At 34.1% G+C, this 19633-nt stretch overlaps 1 long non-coding RNA gene across 2 annotated transcripts; it reads right to left on the bottom strand.

The window, feature by feature from the left end:
* Positions 1-10537: 10537 nt before the first annotated feature.
* Positions 10538-12022, bottom strand: LOC130985378 (uncharacterized). Of its 2 annotated transcripts, XR_009088953.1 has the most exons (3): positions 11346-11870; positions 11071-11268; positions 10538-10881 (listed from the first exon to the last, which is right to left on the bottom strand). It is a non-coding gene; the product is annotated as an uncharacterized LOC130985378 (long non-coding RNA). The 2 variants fall into 2 exon arrangements; XR_009088952.1 differs by having other exon boundaries at positions 10538-11268; positions 11346-12022.
* Between the last annotated feature and the right edge of the window lie 7611 nt (positions 12023-19633).

The raw sequence follows: 19633 nt of genomic DNA, 5'->3' as shown, positions 1-19633 counted from the left end.
AAATAATCAAATTTTAATTGAATTTGTAATTTACATATTTATCCTCTAGCGATAATTAAGGAAGGGACAACTCGTTGAATCTTATATATATATCTTTCCTTAATATTAAAATATTTTATTTCCTTAAATTGAAATAACTTATTATCTACATTCTAATTTATACAAATATTAATTTTTTAGACATTAATATATCATGAATTTTTACATATTATATATATATAATATATATATAATCAAATCCTACGGGAAGAATCAAATTGCATTCCTATAAAACATAGTACAATATTTCATTTCTTTAATTAATATAAATCGGAATGCATAAATTATATATAAAGTGAGGTTAAATTATTATTTCATATTCATACTTAATAAATGTCAATAGAAATAAAAAGTTCGCAATAAACTTAAAGATGAAAGATATAGGATATTAATTGGTAATCATGCATGTTACATTCTGAAATGTTAAGAATTTAATAAAAATTATAAAATATATAAAGGAATGTTTATTTTGCTATAGATTAATTAGTGGTTATTATTGTAATATAATTTATAAAAGGCGTCAAAAATGAAGTTCATGTATGAACTTTTAGCAATTTTGAATTTTCATAAAATGTAACCCTATTTATTTTACATTATTATTATTATTATTATTATTATTATTATTATTATTATTATTATTATTATTATTATTATTATTATTATTATTATTATTATTATTGTTGTTGTTGTTGTTGTTGTTGTTGTTGTTGTTGTTGTTGTTACACTAACAATATTAAATAAAGAAATTTAAAAGTCGTGTCACAGGGAACTCGAACCCAAGACCTTTGGTATTGAGCAGTAACCATTCACCGTTTGGCCAACATACACACACATTATTATAAGTTGTCACATTACAAGAGAATATTTGCGAATGTTTTTAAGATAATAATATTTGGATCCATTTTTGTTGAATTGATTAATTGTTTATTTAAATTAATAAATACTTGAAATATTTATAAGTTAAGTTGTGTTAATTTAAATATTAGTATTTGATTTGAAATAATGTATAATTACAATATTATGAACTCAAATAGTATAATATTAAATTTAATGATGATCATATAATAATAAGAATTAATTATATTATAATATAATATATTATTTGATTATTATTACATTAGAAAATAGAAATGAATTACTATAATTGAGAAAAAAAAAATATCATAAGTTGACCATATTGCATTGATGGATTAAATAATAAAATTATATTATAATATAATATATTTTATGAATTAGTGAAATTCAAAAAAAAATATAAAGGAATGACTATAATTGTGAGAATAATGTGTCGATCGATTACGCAATGAAATCATAATATAGCCAAATAGGGTATTATAATATGATGAATTGGTGAACTTGAAATAATAAAAATATAAATTAAAAATGAATGAATGACTTTAATGGTGAAAATAATTTCATAGATAGATTTAAGAACTCGAATAATGTCATACGCTGACGCATCGATCAATTACTAAATTAAATTATACTATAATACGATATATTGCAATAAATTAGTGAACTTGAAATTAAAAAAATAGGAAGGGATAGCTAAAATATTTAGAATAATATCATACGTTAACTACTTTCTTTGATTATTTCATAAAACTATATGTTAATGAATAAATAAGAAGTAACAAATTAGTGAACATAAAATTTATTAAACATAAATGTATGACTATAGTTGTGGGAATAATGTCATACGTTGAGCGCATCAATCGATAACTCAATAAAAATATTTATAGGACAATATATTATAATAAATTAGTTAACTCAAAATAATAAATTAAAAAAATTTAAAAAATAAATATAATTATGAAATAATATCATACGTTGAGAACATCGATCAATTAATCAATAAAATTATACCATAATAAATTTAATGAACTCAAAATTAAAAATATAACATATGAAGGAATTACTATGGTTTTGAAAATATATTAATAAAAATAACAAAAAGAAAAAACAAAACACAAATATTATCCATGAATTTTTTTCTTATAAATATTATCCATGAAATAAAAATAACAAAAAGAAAAAAAAACGTACTATTATCTTATCCATGAATTTTTTTTCTTTAAAACAAATATTAGTAGATAGGATAATGATTAATGAAAATATTTGTATTTTAAATAAAAAGAATTAATAAACCGTTCCATATATCATTTCTAAAACAAAGTGGCATCTTGATTAGTGGCCATATATATCAAGAATTTGTTTCCAAAATTGTTGAAGTTAATAAAAGAAAAAATATCTTTTGAAAATTTAGTCAATATAACTTAAGGGTAATTTAGTAATAATAATAGTAATTTAAATTAGGTAATAAATTTTGGAGGGCATTATGTGCGCACATATTATGTGTGTTTAGCAGTACTCTTCTTTTTATTTTTAATTTTAATTTTTTGAGGAAAGTTATTGTGTTTGCACGTGTGTAACGCGAGCAAAGAAATCAACTGCATACTTCAATAACGCTCTACTCTGGCCATTTTATTTTTCCAACTCTTTTAAATCATCATTGTAGCACCGATATACCGCCGTGGATTTATATATTTATTTTCAGTCTACCCTATTATTAAATTTTGCATTTGCCTATGATTACTCTATCACTAATCAATACACACAAATTAAATAGATAATTCTTACGACGAAAGACTTTTTTGGACTCAACAACTAGTTAGGGATGGCAACCGGGGAGATTATTCAGATGGGATCCTCTGTCCCAGAATATTGTGTGTACCACGTGTATCACTCTTCATTTCTTTATTTTATAAATTATTTTTTATAAAAATAAAAATTATTATTATATTATAAACTCTAATTAGTATTTATCATTGAAAAATTAAAATTTTAAAAATTATATACCCTAACTTTGAATTAATGAAACCCAAATAATCTATTATTAATTTAAATAAATATAAAAAAATAATTATAAATCTTAAATGGATGAGTGAACCCCTGTTAATTATCTTTACATTATATAAAAGCATAATAAATTAAAATTGAATAAAAAATAAATTATCTATACCCCTGCGTCCTATCCAAACCCGACATGAGTTTTACTCTCTCCATCCCAGTATTAATTGAGGTCTTAATTATTTCAAATTTTAACAAATAAAACTTCATCACCATATAACTAGGTGACAGCGAGTGTGGTGGTGGCGGTCAAGGGAGGAGGCGGAGGCGCTGGTGGCAGTGCCGGTTGGGATCATGCTCAAATATATGCTTGTTTTTTGCGGTCTTTATTTTGGCACGTAATGATGACAACTGACAAGGCTTAACTTGAGTTGGACAATTAATTTACTTCTTTTTTGTTTTTGTAAACTTTTGTTGTCATTTAATTTTTAATATATATACGTATGTGAGAGTAACCACAGAATTTCAAAGGTAAATTATGTATTCGATCAACTCTCAAAACAAGCAACCATCCATTTTTTGATTGCGATATGTTCGGGAAGTACGAAGATGGTGTGCTATGATTCTCAAAAATACCAAAAAAAATTGTGACAATTTTTCATCATTATCCATCACTATATATGTCTATCTTAGAGAACCCACCTAATTAAGAGAAATATAAATGCTTTTAATAGTTTCCTCAAAAAAAAATAAAAATAAATGCTTTTAATAGGGTCAAATGTGGGCGCAGGGAGGAGTTGTGAATGACCGATTAAGCAAGCTCAACAATATGTAAGCGGCCTCGCTTAAGTGGAGCCCTTCTCTTTGATGGATAATGATGAAAAATAGTCTTTTTTTTTGTCTCATTTTAACTTTTTAACCTAAATTTGTAAAATTTATAACATAACCTGAATTTTGACATGGTATTTAGTTTATAGTCTAAATCAAAATTTTCATTAATTAAGTATTGAAATCTTCTTAAAATGGTAGCATCTTTCGGCTGACGTGAATAAAAAAATTAATATAAACTTTTTCTTTTTTTTTAGTTTGTCAAATTAACTTTTCATGAGACACACCACTCTCAGTTAGTCAATATTTTAATTTAATGGGTCAAAGTTCAAATTATTTTTATAGTTTTTATAAATTCAAACTAAAAAGTGAACACGGACTCAAAATTTAGATTATTTTTTAATAATGATCCATAAAAAAAAAAAATTAATAAAACCGAAATTAATTTCATAATGTTCAAAATTAAATAGAAGAACGTTGAGATAGAAAATAGGCGGCGGCCCGCTTGCCATGTGCAGCCATGCATGGATAAATTCTGTTGACCGAAATTCTGGAGAAAGATATATAAGTCTGAGAGAGATAGAGTGGATAAAGAGAATTTTGGGGGAAGGATTTTTATGTCAAAATCGAAGCCTGAATTGAATGATGCCAACTTTATCAATGTTGGGTATCTTTGGCTAGTCGAAGGTTCACCGTTTGGTTCCTGATCGTCCTGCTGCCTTCACACGTTGCTCAAGCAACAACAAATCTCTTGAATGTGTGCTTCTTCCTCTTCCTTCTTCTTACACCTGAACTTGCAAAAATCAAAGAAAGGGCAAGTAAAAGGGAAAAGAAAAGGAAACACAAGAAGAAGAACAGAAAAAATCGAGGTGGGAAAAACGTGTCATCGGGACACTTTGGCTCAGATTTTTCCCACACAAGGCAGTAGCTCTTCCGGCAGCTCAATGATCACGGCTCAGGGAATAGGTAGAACTGATCGGCACTCAAATCACACTTTGCGTAGCCACCAAACCCACAGTGTATCACCAAATAGGAATCCGATAGTCAGGAATCCGACGATACAAGCAATCTATCGGAGCGAAGTTCACACCCACAGTCACCAATCAGGAAACCACGAACAGGAATCCGGCGACACTTCAAGAAGGAATAGCAGAGCCTTCTGAGTCAAATAGTGTGTGAAACTTGCTCCAATGGGAAGATATGCAGCGGGGATAAATAGGGGTGGAGTAAATGGTTTGTGGGAAGACAAAAGAGGGCAGCCAATAATAGTGGGGGTGGAGAACGAGGAGATGGGCGGTGGAAGGGTGTTGGAGCGGGGAAGACGAAGGTGGAAGGGTGAGGGTGAGAGAGATGAGAGCAGCGGAGGATGAGAGAGAGGGAATTAGGGTAAGGCAGAGTGGACTCGGGGTATATGAGGGTTAGGGATTTTGGGCTTAAGGTTTGGACTTAAGGGAATTAATGAGAATTGGGCCAACACTCCACAATAAAAAATAAATAAAGTTGAATGATGCCAACTTCTGCTGAAATAAGATTTTATTAAAAAGAAAAGAAACAACAATGGAGAACCAAAAACCCTTGAAAGCACAAAGCTGCAGACTAAGGGCCGAGCCTCGTTAAAACCTCATAATAGCTGAGGAAAAAGAGTACTCGTCAAGGACCAAGGTTGACAGAGCTGAGTTAGGAGGTCTCAAGGATTCCGGCCGAACCATTACCCTTAGGCCTCCCGGCTCACAACCGATCCAGAACGAAGAGAAAAAAAAACCAAAAAATCAAGCGAAACGAGAAAAATAGGGAATAGAAACATCCTCCTTGACAAAATCATTTAAACCAGCAATGGCATGAGGCCAAAAACCCTCCTCCGAAGCTTGAGAAGCTAAAAAATCCGCCGATCTGTTGCCCTCACGAAAAATGTGAGAAATGCGCCACGTGAAAGAATGGAGTTTGGAGAGAGCAAGCTGCCACCGAGGCTTGAATCTCCAAGGAACCGTCTCAGATAGCGACTGAAGAAGCTGAACCACGTAAGAAGAATCCGACTCAAACCAAACTCTCTCCCATTTGGCGCGATGTGCAGATTCAATCGCAATAATAATAGCTAAAAGCTCTGCTTCGAACGCAACCCCATGGCTGCCTGAAAAATGATAACAACCAAGAACGTCGTTGAAGGCATTCCTAAAGACGCCCCCCGCATGAATCCTCCCTTCACGGACCGAGCCATCAGTATTAACTTTAATCCAAGACGGCGGGGGAAGGTGCCAAGCAACGTAAATAAAGGAGAAAGGCTTCCTGGGTTGTCCAGCGATGGAAAGATTCTTAAGAATGAGTAGATCAGTAACCGAGTTGGCCATAGTGCCAAGGACGAAATTGTTGGCAGCTTCACAAAGAAAAACCCGGACCTGCTTGAGAATGAGGTGGCGCGAAGGTGCTAAATTGTTGTGTATGACGTTGTTGCGGTGAGACCAGAGACTCCAGAGGAGAGAGACCACCCCAACTTTCCACAAATTGCCAACTTGTTTGCTGTTATTCTGGTGGATAGAGAAGCGAATCATGCTGCCCACGTCCAACGGTAAAGTTTGCTCAATCAAAAACCAACGAAAGACATCCGCCCAAATAGAAGCCGAGAAGGAGCAGTTCAACAGAACGTGATCCATCGTCTCTTCTGCTGCCGAGCATAAAGGGTAGCGGTTAGGCCCCTGAAAACCAAGGAGGCGATTCATATCAAAGGTAGGGAGCTTGCCAACAATAGTGCGCCAGACAAAGAGAGATCGTCGAGCAGGGATAAAAGGGGCCCAAATCCAGGAACCCCAGTCGACCTTAGGGAACTGAGGTCGTATGTGAGCAAAGGCCGAAGCAGCAGTAATGTTCTCGAAACCCGAGTGAATCCAGGATCTGTCGTCCGTCAATCCAGGAATGGGGGTAGATATGATGTCGAGAGCAATGCGCGGGAAAGACTGTATAAAACTATAAGTGAGGTGCCACTTATTATTAAAGAAGAAGTCTGAAATCTTCTGAGAGAAATAGGGTGTCATGAACTCCGGAATATGAAGTTTGTCGATCAGCCGATACCCGAGCCAATTATCTCTCCAAAAATAAATCGTATCTCCATTGCCAATCGTGCAGAAGGTATCCGAAACAATCTCCCGAATCGTCCTTCTAACACCAGTCCAAATCGACGAACTCGCCCATTGGGAAGCCCAATCCATGGTCTGAGTGAGATATTTCTGACGAAGCAGCCGATAGCCGAAGCTGTTCATGTTCAGAATATACCAACCTAGCCGAAAATCCGATCAAAGATAGGTCGAAGTTTAGCTGCAAGAATCCGATCAAAGATAGGTCGAAGTTTAGCGCAAGAAGGTCGACCCGAGAAAATAGGCACTCCCAAGTATGTGAAAGGCATGGAGCCAATGTTGAAGTCCAAAATCCGTTGGAGCGTAGAACGTCGCCCGGGCAACACCCCTTTCCCGAAGTAAAGAGTAGACTTATTCTTGTTACAATATTGACCAGAGACCGTGGCATAGAGCTGAATAATCGAGTCAATCATAATGCAATTACGCTTGGAGGCCTGACAGAACAGGAGCACATCGTCAGCGTAAAGCAGATGAGAAGGGAAACTCAAAGATCTCGAGAAACGCATGCCGGCAATTAAACCCCGATTACCAGCATCCAGAAAAATACGGCTAAGAACATCTTCCGCCAAGGCAAAAAGAATGGGAGACAAAGGATCTCCTTGTCTTACTCCCCGACCGCATTCGAAATAGCCATAGAGAGCACCATTGAACCGAATAGAGATGCGAGCCGAGCTGAGAATAGTTTTGATCCAAGAGCAGAAAATATTGGGGAAGCCAAACTGTTGAAGCACGAACAGAAGAAAATCCCATCTAAGCGTATCAAAGGCCTTATGAATGTCGACTTTAAGAGCCATGTTTTTGCCGTGTAAAGATCTCTCCATGCAGTTCGCCCCTTCTGAGGCAAGAGTGATGCACTCATGAATAGAACGTCCCAAAATAAAGCCAAATTGGTTGTTGGAGACGATGGTGGCAGCAGCAGCATTCAGTCGGATCGCCAGAATCTTGGAAATAACTTTGAAAAAGAAATTGCCAAGAACGATGGGCCGATAGTCAGAGATAACCTTGGCATTAACTTTCTTGGGAAGAAGGCTCAGAGTATTGGAATTGAGACCCGAAGGGAGATAATGATGAGTGAAGAATCTTCTGATGGCGGAAGTGAAATCATGCTCAATAATTTCCCAAGTGGAACGATAGAAAGTACCTCCAAAGCCATCCGGGCCGGGAGCGCTATCTTTGTCCATAGCAAAGACCACCGCTTTGATCTCCGTCGCAGTCGGACAAGTAACCAAAGCCGATTTATGTTCCAAAGTGAGGCTACTGGGGATATAATTAGCAATCCACGAAAGATCGGCCCCAGGATTGATATCCGCCGCAAAAAGAGATTTATAAAAGTTTTCCACATGAGACGCCAAAGTGTTATGATCTTCAACCAGGACGTCGTTAATCTCAAGATGCTTGATAGTATGGCTAGCGCGCTTCATTCTCAACATGTTATGATAAAACTTTGTATTTCGATCGCCATCCTGGAGCCATCGAATTCTACTTTTCTGGCGAAGTAGGTTCTCTTGCCGAGAGAGCATGACCGAGATAGAGGCTTCAAGCTCAACTTCTTGATCAAAGAACGTCTCAGAATAGCCAACATTATCGATATGTGCCTGAAGAGAAGAGAGCTTATTATAGAGTTCCTCAAGCGAAGTGTTGAAGTTCCCAAAAGTGGATTTATTCCACATTTTGAGCTCTTTCCTCAAACGTTTCAACTTGTGCATCATACGCACCATGGGGCAGTTCGTGTCAACAACAGGAGCCCAAGAACGCTGAACCATTGGAATAAAATCAGAGTGAGAACTCCACATGTTCAGGAAACGAAAAGGACGGGCGCCATAGGTATTAGGAGGAGTGGAACATTTAAACAAAATAGGAGCATGGTCAGAGCCAAGACGAGGCAACACCCGGCTCTCAGTAGAATGCCATTGCGTAGCAAAATCCTCTGAGAAAAGAGTGCGGTCCAGGACAGACTCAGTAGTCATAGGAAATTTACGCCTGTCCGTCCAAGTAAAAAAAGGCCCAGAGGTGGGAGCTTGAATGAGAGTATGGCGATCGATGAAAGCTTGAAAATCTCTACAGGAAGCACGGCTGGGAAACCTGCGTCCACGCCGCTCATGAGCTCCAAGCACAGCATTAAAGTCCCCAAGAATCACCATTTGAGGGACCATACAAGAAGAAATATCATCCCAAAGAATCCTGCGAGTGATATAATTACAACTTCCGTGAACAATAGCCACTCTGAAAGAATAGCTAGAAAACAAGATGTCAAAAATAACCATCTGCTCCGTGGACATAATCAACGAGCAGGTAACCCCGTTGGCGATGAGAATCCAGATGTTGGAAGCATGAGGGGCGCGATCATTTTGATGGAAAGGAGTCAAATTGATAGAGTTCCAGAATGAGGTCGGAATATGAAGAAAGTTAGTCTTAGGCTCAATAATGCCTAGAATAATAGGATGATGAACATGACAGTAATTGTGAAGCAAGTTACGTGAACATGCCAACTTCATTGAGAAGAATTGAATAAAACACAAATTAGTAATAATGAAACAATAAAGACCACCAACTTTTTCGCGGGAACGACAACACAATGAAGAAACTAGTATTTTGCCCGTGCGATGCACGTGTATTATATTTTTTTAGATATTATAATTTTTATTTTTTTCTTTAAAAAAATTATTATATTTTTTATTTTATATTAGTATTAATTAAATTATATATTATATAAAAATAATGTAATTGTGATGAGTTAATATTTTTTTTAAGTGGTATAAATTTAGGAATATATCTTTGTAAGTGACATGAAATCACCAATCATATACTATATCAATAATTTGAAGTGAAATTGTCTAAAAAATGTTTAAAGTGAAATTAACTAAACGATGAGTTGCGATCATATTTATTAAGCTTCACTATTATGTACACATCATTTATTTTATACACTTATTTTAAAATTTAATAATAATTATGCAAACAATAATTTATTATTGAAATCCATAAAATTAAACATATTTTGTTGTTGATTTTATCATAGCCATTAAAAATAATGTATTTACAATTTTTTCAATGAACACATTATCTGCTTTTATATATAAATGTAGCTTTCTGATTAGACGGTTGCACTCGCGTTCAAACTCTAACCCGCGCTCAAATACAAACCCGCTTCCTGATTCGAACTTTGTAAATGAAACTATTCAATTATACAAATGACAGTGTCTGTAATTGACTCTATTCGGTTATACAAATGACACTGCGTATAATTGACATTATAATATTGTAAATGACATTGTGTATAATTGACACTATTCATAAATATAAACGACACTTCATGTCATTGACATCATAAAATTGTAAATGACACTATAATGTTTCAAAATGTTATAGTGTAATTTGTATAAATGAATAATGTTACACTACAAGAAAAACGCCAATAGACAACGGACAAAACTCGTTGTCTATTAGAAAATCAACTGTTGTAAATGAGAGTATTGTCTATTGGAGGGTGGTCATAGACAACGGTTTTCTGACCGTTGTCTATTCTCTAATAGACAACGATCGGAAACCCGTTATCTATTCTCTGATAGACAACGTTCAAAAAACCGTTGTCTATTCTAATATAGACAATGGTTTTTAAAATATTTTTTTTATAATTTATTTTTATTTTCTGATTTTTTTAAATATATATTTACCAATACTAAAAACTCATAATAGAAAACTAAAAATGCATATATTAATAATAAAAATCCATACATTCATTCAAACATTATTAATCCAATATTACATTCAAACAAATTTCATCCAACATCACAAATTTCATCGAACATTTGAATCTTCATTCAAACATTATTAATCCAATATTACATTCAAACAAATTTAATCCAACATCACAAATTTCATCCAACATTTGAACTTATTATTCATCAAACTAGAATATGGTGAAGAACGTCCCTCTAACGCAGGAGATCAACGAGAACATATCCAAGGACACCTTCATGTATTCCGGTCTCTCCTCCGATTGCTCCACCATCCGCGACTCGATCACTTCTAGTAGCCGCTGCATTAACAAGAACAGCTTTGTAAGCTTGGTATTAAAAAAAATGCAGCAGAAAATAAGAAAAAAGGATTGAAGAAAAGAGAACACTCTATCAAGCATTCTGTCGAACATCTAGCAGGCAAACTACACAAGCGATTTCTCAAAGCTATAAAGAAGATGAATCGCCAAGAATATAACACCAAAAGCTACCAGCAGAAGAAAATCAGGAGAAGAATGATTAGGATGCAGATTTTCGTCTGAGTTTGAAAGGAAAATATGAGCTTTAACACCCTTTTATAATAGTAGTCTCCGGCGCCTTATCGCAGTACCTCGGCACCTCCACCTCTCCGCGCGGCTTCCTCCACTTCAACCACCCCAAGGCCACCAGATCTGTGCTGCTCTCTTTCCCTACGCAAACAAAAAGACCGAGAACTGAGTTAACATACTCGCAACTCGGAAGAGTGGAATCGTAGATTGAAGCTTACCTTGAGTGACAGCATCGCCGATGAGGCTGTACCAAGGCAGACGGACGGCGGCGGCCGCGACTCTGCTGCTGTCGGTTGAAGATTTGAAGGGGAGAACGAGCGGTGGCGGCGGCCGGAGGATTCTGTGGGAGCCGTGATTGGGGCTAGGGCTCAGACGGCGGAGGCTCTCACCGTCGCCGATCTAAGTCAGAGGGGTAAAGGAGATGAGGCGGTTATGCCGCCGAGAGAGAGAAGGGAGAGCCTGGCGTGTCAGCGGCTTATCGCCGTTGCTTTGCCGGGAAGGACGAGCAGCGGCACCCACGCCGCTGATTTGAGTGCGGATCTGGGTGTGTGCGTTGGGTGTGAGAAGAGCGGCGGCACCCACGCCGCGATGGAGCTGCCGGGCTCCGACGATGGCGCAAAGTGGCTGTGGCGGCGGGACCTAGGGCTGAGAGAGAGGGATGAAATTGTGAGAGAGAGATAGTGAGATGGGAGGGGGCGCAGGAGAGATAAGGGGAATAGGGTTGGAGTTGGGTTTGTGTTGGGTTTAAATGTTTAATATGGGTATAAAATGTTAATGAAGAGAAAAAAAATAAAATATTTTTAATTTTGTTTTTTCATAATTTATTTATTTTTTATGATTTTTATACCATATTAAATATTTTTTCATTAACTTAAATTTAAGATGTAGTATTAAGTATTTTTTTATGAATTAAATTTGATGATGTTCTTAAAAAAAATTAAAGAAAAAAATAGTAAAAAAAAATTAATATTTTTTGAAAAACCGTTGTCTATGACCGCCCTAAATAGACAACATTTTTTCAAAATCGTTGTCTATAGTTATAATATACAACGGTTTTCAAACCCGTTGTCTATGACCGCCCTAAATAGACAACGGTTTTTCAAAATCGTTGTCTATAGTTATAATAGACAACGGTTTCAGAACCGTTGTCTATGACCGCCCTAAATAGACAACGGTTTTTCCAAAACCGTTGTCTATAGTTATCATAGACAACGAGTTTCAGACCCGTTGTCTATGGCCGCCCTAAATAGACAACGTTTTTTCCAAAAGCGTTGTCTATAATTATCATAGACAACTGGTTTAGAAGCTTGTTGTCTATATTATGTTGTCTATGAGCTGAATTCTTGTAGTGTTAATTATAGGCAGTGACATTTGTATAACTGAATAGTGTCATTTACATGATTTGAATCAAGATGCAGGTTAAAGTCTGAGTGCGGGTATAACCCGATTCTACAGTGCACCCAATAGCACCTAAGTTTTTGTGTTCTGATTAATTGTTTACTTATTTTTATAAACGACAAATTAGTGTTGCTGATTATTTTGTTTCAAAATCTAAACAATTTAACAATTATCATCTAATTTCATGAAGAAAATGCATATTACCTAAAAAAATACTACATCTTAACTATTTTTTTCCATGTCATCGTTTTCAATTTTAGGGTGAAATTGATTTTTTTATATTTTTTAATCTTTTAACCTATATAAATAATTAAAAAATAATAATTTTATGTATGTCTCACTGAACATATTTTCATCTAACTTCCTATCCATACAATCATTTTACACAAAAACAATTTTTTTTATATATTTTGACGATAATTATTAAGTTTAGAATAAATTAATGTGGTTTAAGAACCTAATGTTATTAGTGTATTATATGAGAGATTATTTTTTACCAAAAAAATATCATTATACTTTTGTAGTATTATTTCTTATGAAATCCAATATTTTAAGATAAATATAAATGCTAATTCAATTGAGCATTTATATTGAAAATGAGAACAAATTATAGTCGTAATTTAATAGATGAGAAATAGAACTTGCTAGTATAAATAAAAATCAGCATTAATTATGTAAATAAATGTTGAAATTAATATTGAATTGTGTAAATAAAGGTTAAAATTAATGCTACACTTTGGGCGGGAAAATAGTATAGGCATATTGGTTCCACTTTTATATAGAGATATAGATAGATAAGGTTAATATAGGGATAAAAAAAGTACTCCTATAATTATTAAAAAAATATTGCTTTAAAATAAAAAGATATATTAAATAAAATTATGTCTATAAATAAAATCAGTATTTTCTGATTTGGAAGAAAAAAATCCAAACAAGTTTCTTGTACTCCTTCACACGTACGTACGGCGGCTTGGTTGTGGATTGACTGCTCAAAAGTCGTAAAGTCAGAACTAATTCTATTGATATTGTCAAAATAAATTAAAAGTTAAAATAATATTATCAAAATCAAAGTCAGAATTCTATTGATATTTTCAAAATTAATATTCTAGACGTACTTTTTTTTTTTTCAGGTAGTCTACATCACGTACTTATTATAGCGATAATATATATGCATAAACAAAAATGATGTAATATGCATATATGATTAATTTTGATCAGGTTAAAATGATATAATATGCATATAATAACTACACGTGTAGACTACCTCAAAAAGAAAAGATAATATGGATATAATGAAACAAGTCTTTAATTTATACACGTAGGTTCATATAAAATGGTGAAAATACATATATATTCACCATTTTTTCATTCTTTTACATGTTTTATAATGTGGATAATTTTTTTCGCACAATATGAAGCGATAAATTGGCAATCATTTTGTCCTCATTTTCACTTTAATTCATGATAAAATCTTTTTCATGTGTTCCACCTTAAAAAACATATTAGATTAAAGATGGTGGGTGTGTGATAAAATTTAATTACCAACATCTTTTATCTTTTTATTTTCTCATGGTAAATTTGCAATAAAATAACGCACCTATAATGTATACAATTGGCTTTCATAGTTATTTATGAATCTTTATTTTTCATACTGATTTTACTAAAAAAAATGTATAAAAGTATCCCTTATTTGGAAGAAAAATTTAGAGCTTCAAACAAGCTTCTTGTACTTGTCTACGTGAGGCGGCTTTGCGGAATGGGAATAAGATTCAGTGCACCACACTTTGTGTCCCATTTTCAATTTTGTTTAGTTTTTTATATATATTTTCTTCAATTTCAACTTTTTATGCTTTAGTTTAATTTTGTGATTATTAACTAGGGTTTATTCCATCAATCTAGGGTATATAATTATTTTTTATCCTTTAATTTTACTTTTATTAGCTAATAATAGGTTGATAAATTCAAAGTCATTGTATATGCTTTTTAAAAAAATTTAATTTTGAAATAAAAATTAAATATAATTCATAGTATTATAATAAATTTTATTTTTTTAAAATAATAGATATAAGCATGAGACACAGTGGCACACATAAGATTGTGGGACATTGTATCTCATCCCTGCGGAATGACTGCTCAAAAGTCAAAAATAGTACTCCCTCCGTCCCGCTATTATTGGCCACATTTTTTTCGGCACGGAAATTAAGAAATTGAGTGTTATGTTTTAATTGAGTGTGGCCCACCAAAATTAGTGAGTAATTTTGGCCTTTTTAAAAAGTGTCCAACAATTGTTGACTTAATTAGTGAGTAATTGTTGACTTTATTAAAGTAAACTTTGTCATTTTTAGAAAGTGACCAACAATAGTGGGACAAATCAAAAAGGAAATGTGGCCAACAATATTGGGACGGAGGGAGTAATAATTTTTGAGGCAATATAGCCAAAACTTTTTAGTTATAGGAAATTTTAGTTATACAGATAAAAATATGGAAATAATAGCATTTTTAACTAAAATAATCTTTTAGTGTGTAACAGTGTAAAATACACTACTATTACACACTTTTTAGAAGCGAAAAAGTGTGTAACAGGAAAAAATGTGTAACAGTGTAAAATACACTGTTACGCACTTTTTCGCAATCACACACTTTTACGTTATTACACACTTTTGTGAAAAAATTTGTAACATTGTAACATACACTATTACACGATTTTTGCGATTGTTACACGATTTTTGAAAAAATGTGTAACAGTGTATTTTATACTATTACACACTTTTTGGCAATTACCACTTTTATGTATTTTTGCAAAAAAGTGTGTAACAATATTAAAGGTATAATTGTACATTTACATTAAAAAATGCTAGTTTTTCCATATATAAGTGCAACTCAAAAAAGTCATAATACTAATTTTGAAATTAATAATCTATAAATTCTATACTATTATAGGTGACAGTATATATATATCGAGTAAAAAGTAAATCTCATACAGTATAAAATCGAGTTTCAATATTTTGATTGTTACTATTACTTAAGATCTCATATATTTCGCGAATCTTTATTTTTCATATTGATGAACAATCAAACCAAAAATATCTGTATATATATCAACCTCAACTCAGTGTTGTAGATATTTATATACATATATCATGTATAAGAGCATCCGCAATGTGGTTACATGATAGCTTACATGATAGCCTACTTTATGATGGGTGACCATATGGTGTAAAGATGCTGCAGTGGGGTTACATGATAGCATTAGTTTTGATTTTTTCATTTTTCATTTAAGTTTAATTTCATAAATTTAAATTACACAATTTACTTCAAATTTAAATTGCATTAATTTTGAAATCCTAAAAATTACATAAAATTTAATAAAATAAAACCAAATCCTACAAATAACTATTCCGGCCCTAGAAGTCCGAAACGTGCCCAAACATGCTCCATCAAATCATATGGGAGCGCGGCGTGCAACTGCCTATCTCGGAGAAGGGCATCTCTTTGGACATATTCCTCGAATGAAACTGGGGTGGCTCGACCACTCTCCGTCGATTCACTGCTAGACGCCCCATGTCCCGCGTCGTCATCTCTCCAGTTGGTTGCTCCTTCACCTTAGTGCTCCACAATCATGTTGTGGAGAATGATGCAACACAGCATGATGTCTCGGAGGTGCTCCAAGTACCAATTCCGCGCGGGGCTGCGAATGATTCCCCACCGTGCTTGAAGGACTCCAAAGGCACGTTCGACATCCTTTCGTGCCGATTCCAGCATCTTCTTGAACCTCGCCTCCTTCTGATTTGTCGCCATCGGTGGACTCTTGACGAAACAACGCCACTCCGGATATATGCCGTCGCACAAGTAGTAGCCCATCTGGTAGTAGCGATGGTTCGCCTGAAAGAGCACAGGCGAGGCAGTTCCATCCAACACGTCGACGAAGAGAGGCGACTGGTTGAGAACGTTGATGTCGTTGTTCGAACCAGCCACACCGAAAAAGGCATGCCAAATCCACAGATCGTGGGATGCAACGGCCTCCAATATCAAGGTGGGCTCTCCCTGATCCCCGCGTGTGTAGGCGCCGTGCCACGCCTTTGGGCAATTCTTCCACCCTCAATGCATACAATCAAGAGTCCCGAGCATCCCGGGAAATCCGTGTCGCGCCTCGTGCATCTGGGTAAGGCGTGTGATGTCCTTCGGCGTTGGACGGCGCAGATAATGGGCTCCGAAAGCCCGAATGACCGTCTTGCAGAACTTCTTGAGGCATACACGCCCGTTGGAGTCGGCGACTCTGAGATACTCGTCAAAAGTATCCGCATTGACGCCGGTGGCTAACTGGCGGATAGCTGACGTGCATTTCTGCAACGGGGAAAGAGAGTCCCGACCTATTGCATCAGTGGTCATCTGGAAGAAAGTATCTTCACCTTGAACAGCCTCCACGAAGCACAAGAACAGCTCTTTCTGCATTCGAAAACGCCGCCGGAAAAATGTAGGTCCGTACGTCAGATTGTCGTTGAAATAGTCTTGCATAAGACGTAGATGAGCTTCCTCTCTATCACGGTGGACGTAAGATCGGTGACGTTTCACACGTCCCGCCTCCGGCGCCGGCTGGGCATAGATGTGAGCAAGCAGTTGTTTCTGCAACTCTATCTCCTCCATGATCGCATGAGCTACACCGTCGGATGAATCAGACGAAGAATCGTGGTCGGATTCCGCCATTGTCGGAAAAAAGAAGATGAAAGCGCTTGAAGGAGGAAGAAGAAGGAAAGAAATTGAAAGAAGAAGGAGAATTGTGGAGTGAAAGTGAGGAAGAGGAAGAAGGAAGATGGATTTATAAAGAGAAGAAAAAAAAATTAAAACAGTTAAATTTTTGCACGGAAACCGAGGAGTCAAAGCTGCCACTTTAATTCAAAATTTGAATTTTCAATTTTTTTTTATAGAAGCGCGTGTAAAACACGCGCTTCTCATCCACCGTTTAAAGGGCTACACGATAGAACGTGTAGCCCTCGTGTAAGCTGCTCCTGCAACGCTTACACGATAGCACACTTACACGAGTAAGGGGCTATCGTGTAGGCGTTGTGGATGCTCTAATGATGATCATGTAAACCCTAAATCCTATTTTATAATAAGAGATCTTTTGGCTTGGTAATAAGATGCTCCTGCATATAATAATTGTTTCTACGGTATTCTATGGTTTTCTTCTCTTTCCACTAGTTTATAACACTCAGTTTTTGTCGAATGTTGACATAAATGTTAAAATAACAGCCGGAAAACGTGCCGCGAGTCTATTAAATAGGGAAAGTTTTTGGAAATATAAATAGACAAAAGTCATAATTCTAAGTAAACTCAATCTTCCAGACTTTGCATTATATTTCTCAATTATGAAACATCAAAGGGATACTTGCAACCTCGACTATATTTGCATTCTTGCAATACTTTACTTACCTTAAGTCTTAAGAGACTCGGACTCGAATTTATTCTTTTTTTTTCTCCAAATAAATTCTCCACGGACTAGTTAGTCTCTATTTCATATCTATCTATGTGGGTACCAGGAATCGTATGCCCTAGAGCTAATTGTTAAAATAGGGCCGTGACTTTTAATATTTTTCAAAAAGATGATCATATGTTATGAAATTTGAAAATTGGGACAATATGTTACAAAATTTGAAAATGAAGACTATTTTTACATTTACACTCCTATTTAACACATCAAAATAAGGATTACAGGTAGGAAGTTTTTTTTGTGGACGTCCCAAAAAAGAAAAGTAGGAAGTTCTTTCATGGACGAAAGTATTATAAAAAAATTATTAATAGGATATTAGGGTAATTATTGTATATTCTAATCTATACTCAATTAAGACAACTTTCAATTGGAAATCAATTTCAAAATTGATCGGAAAATTTGTGATTATGATAAAACTGAAGGTTTATATTCAAAAGCTATATAAGTTATATTTTTTCTTTTACTTTAACTTCTTGTTTTTCTATTTATTTATTTTCTAAAATTGGAAAATTCTACTAATTATGAAATATTTGATATGCATATCAAATTAAAGATCACGAGAAGTATTTTAATTTGATATTATATGTTATGTAAGTATTGAATTTAAAATGTAAAAAAATATATTTATTTAAAGATTAAAAGTTAAAAAAAAATCTCTAGTCCTCTCTCCTCTTTTTTTTTTGAATAAATCTAATTTTTAATTCTTTTTAATATGTATTTTGTTTTTATTTTTTTATTTTAACTTATATTATTTTCTTTTTTTTTCCTTTTTCACAATATCAATTTTTATTATGATGAATTCTTCTTTACTTAAAAATGTAACGGGATATAAAAATATGTCAACTTTATATATACATATATATATATATATATATATATATAGCAAAATAAAATAATAATTTTCATGCGTTGCACGAGTGCAAATGCTAGTTTATTTTAAGAAACACTAAATCAATACATAATTAATCACATTTAACAAATTTGGATTTTTTTTTAGTTGTACATATTTTTGTTTTTATTTTATTTTAACTATAATTATTGGGCTATTCAATTAAATTAAAGTACAATAAATTAAAATTGAAGAGAATTTGTGTAGAAAGTACAAGAAATACGGATAATCCGATCCTTGGACTCGACCTAGGCTATTGGATCGATCGATGTCTTGGAATTCCTTCTCTTACCGACCCTTTTTTTAAAAAAAATTGCTGTCCATACCTAAATTGAATAATCAAGATAATGCTTGTTTGAGTATCGAATTTAATATCAACTCACATCTTGAGGCGTTGTTAATGTAAGACATATAGTTATGAAAATAAGATTTAGTAATCTTTATTAATATTAATAATAGGGAAAAGTAGCTTTTATTTCTAATCTCAAACCATAAATTTACAAATAAGAAATAAAAATCAGCTTTCAGTTCTGAAAATAAATCCTAAAACTTAAAGTTCGTACATATCGAACTTTTTTTTCTTTTCTTCCCAATAGAAACATACCGCTTGTCGTTGCCCTTGAGCGGCCACAAATTTTTGGAAGACTGACAAAGAGAACTGACTCAGTCGCTAGCATTTCAAGTCTCAACTATCAAAATTCAAAAGTTATCTTCTTCTTTTGTGGACTATA

The sequence above is a fragment of the Salvia miltiorrhiza genome, chromosome 5, assembly GCF_028751815.1.
Source record: "Salvia miltiorrhiza cultivar Shanhuang (shh) chromosome 5, IMPLAD_Smil_shh, whole genome shotgun sequence".
In the NCBI taxonomy this organism is placed as follows: Eukaryota; Viridiplantae; Streptophyta; class Magnoliopsida; order Lamiales; family Lamiaceae; genus Salvia; species Salvia miltiorrhiza.
This window is presented reverse-complemented; position numbering and strand designations above follow the sequence as displayed.